The following is a 3,159-nucleotide window of genomic DNA, read 5'->3' on the forward strand; positions in this document are numbered from 1 at the left end:
AAAGATGTTGTGAATGAAAATGAAATTAACAGATGACACCTCAGCCTACAGAGTACATTCCCAGAGTCCTAAGGTCACAGTCTTACAACTCTATAGATTTCCTTAATCCTCAAACAGCATTAATAGTTTAAAAGTTAAACACCTGAAAAAGTTTCACATAAAGAATATATGAGGGTGTTTTAGGAGATGTATTAATATGATATACTCCCAAATCCCTTAAACCTAATGTTATAGCACCCAAAGATATCTTAAAATAGATTAATTTTTTTATTAGTTAGGCTACTAGGAATTGTGGTATTTATACACTATATGTTGAATATTTAATATTCTTTAAAAGACCATGTCTGTGTGCTTTCTACATTAAGTTTCAGACACATTTGCTGTTTGGCTATTTGCGTTAACAAGCAGGTGAATGTAATAAAGTGGCTGGTGAGTGTAATTATATTATGAATCCGTCACTCAGTAAACCTGTATTGTTTTATATATCTATTTTATTGGGGTATTGTCTGGCCAAAGTTCAGCTTATTTTTAACTACTGTACTAAGTTCTAACAAATCTGTGCTATCATGCCATGGTCACCAATGGTGATTACTATTAGAACAAACGATTGCCTGCTAAACCTACGATAAGATCAGATCATAGGGCACATGGATGAAATAAGTCACTGTAAAGTCTTTATTGTAAAGTGCAACTCACAACATGACAGAACAACCCACACCACAGCCTTTGTCCCAACCTGGAGCAGCAGTGGACTCAGCCCCAACTCTCAGGATGGAACGTCCCCCCACCAAGACCCCCTCCTCCAGGGTCAGAGATGAGGCAGCTGGCTACTACACATCTCTACTCACTGTCCACTTCTCATCCAGCTTCTATCTTCTCTTCTCCACTCAACACCTGGGATGGTCTTCTACATCTTTGGAGTCTGGATTGTTTTATATATAACCCAAACAGCCCCAGCTTTCACACTTAATAAACTAGCTGTATTCTAAACTGGAGACCACGATTAGTTCATTATTAGAGTCAGGTGGTTCAGCTAGGTTTGAAAAGTTCATTATTAGAGTCAGGTGGGTCAGCTAGGTTTGATTAGTTTATTATTAGAGTCAGGTGGGTCAGTTAGGTTTGATTAGTTCATTATTAGAGTCAGGTGGGTCAATTAGGTTTGATTAGTTCATTATTAGAGTCAGGTGGGTCCGCTTGGTTTGATTAGTTCATTATTAAAGTCAGGCAGTTCAGCTAGGTTTGATTAGTTCATTATTAGAGTCAGGTGGGTCAGCTAGGTTTGATTAGTTCATTATTAGAAGCAGGTAGGTCAGCTAGGTTTGATTAGTTTATTATTAGAGTCAGGTGGGTAAGTTAGATTTGAATAGTTCATTATTAGAGTCAGGTGGGTCAGTTCGGTTTGATGAGTTCATTATTAGAGTCAGGTGGGTCCGCTAGGTTTGATTAGTTCATTATTAGAGTCAGGTGGGTCAGGTAGGATTGATTAGTTCATTATTAGAGTCAGGTGGGTCAGGTAGGTTTGATTAGTTCATTATTAGAGTCAGGTGGGTCAGCCACTTATTGTTATGATGGACATCTTATGGAAATACAAAGAAAAAATACTCTTAAATATAATTTCCTGTAAAAATAAATACATTTTCAAGATAAAATTGAAAACTTTGTAATAAATTAAAAACAGCATATTGATTTGAGATATCTGGGGAATTAGGAAGATGAATGTGGTTCACTCTTTGTTTAGACCTCAGCCAGTGTATTACACAACATCTACTTTACTGTCCAAACAGAACAGAAGACTAACAGCAGATTCCTGAAAACCTTTTCAACCCATTCCTGATTATCAACACATGGGCTCATTCATTCATGTTCAATCTTTAATCTTGTACAGCTCTATCTATGTGAGTGTTGGTCAGTGAGTGTCCATCCATCAGTGTGTGTGTGTGACACACTAGCAGTGTTCCAGAACCAGCTGCTGGAGTGACAGGGAACATTAAGTCTTTAGCCTCCATGAAGGACAGCTCAGCCAGCCCACAGATCATCCTGACTGCCTCCTCACTCAGTTGTTCTACTGCAGGGGCGTGTCCAGAGGGTGGCAAATGCCACCCCTGAAATCTGATTGGTCACCCTAGAGGCCGTTACTCATTTTCTCACTGCTCTCAATTTACTTTACTTTTCTGAGGATGTCCAAAAAATGGTAGTCACCAGGAAAGTAACTCCGGTTATATGAGTTTTAGCTCCTAGTGGTTTAACCTAGCCATGTCAGCAGCCGTACTGAAAAATCTTGCATGATGAGTTAACAGCCAATCAGGGCACGCCTGCCCCTATATAGGACCCGTGAGCCCAGAGAACGCGCACCGAGTTTATTCTGCATAACCCGGGGGAAGGCAGGGCAACAGGTCTGGGGGGCTCCGCTCCACTCATATAACTGAAGTTACATTCCCGGCAACTATCGTTAAATGTCGTGGAGCTCCGCCCCCTAGAGAGGCTTTAGCTCCTTGTGTTTTACGGCGGAGCGAGCGAGCCAAGGATGTTCTCCCTGCTGGATAAAATCACCAAGACTCGTAGGGTGCAATTAAGAAACCGTGTGAAACTGAATTACACTGAACAAAATTATAAATGCAGGACTTTTGTTTTTGCCCCCATTTATCATGAGCTGAACTCAAAGATCTAAGACTTTCTCTACGTACACAAAAGGTCTATTTCTCTCAAATATTGTTCAAAGATCTGTCTAAATCGGTGTCAGTGAGCACTGAGATAATCCAACCACCTCACAGGTGTGCCATATCAAGATGCTGATTAGACAGCATGATTATTGCACAGGCGTGCCTTAGGCTGGCCACAATAAAAGGCAACTCCTTTTTTGTACAAGAGAAAGTCTTAGATATTTGAGTTCAGCTCATGATAAATGGGGAAAAAAACTAAAGTGCTGCATTTACAAATTAGTGTATTTACAAGAAAAGGACAACCATGGCACTTATGACAGCGACAATGTCAGATGGATAGATTCTTGGAGTTTTTAATGCCTTGGCTTGAGTGTGACATTTTCACTAATGGGTGTACTCACTTTTGTTGCCAGTGGTTGAGACATTAATGGCTGTGTGTTGAGTTATTTTTAGGGGAACAGCAAATATACACTGTTATACAAGCTGTACACTCTCTACT

The sequence above is a fragment of the Esox lucius genome, chromosome 5 (assembly GCF_011004845.1).
Source record: "Esox lucius isolate fEsoLuc1 chromosome 5, fEsoLuc1.pri, whole genome shotgun sequence".
In the NCBI taxonomy this organism is placed as follows: domain Eukaryota; kingdom Metazoa; phylum Chordata; class Actinopteri; order Esociformes; family Esocidae; genus Esox; species Esox lucius.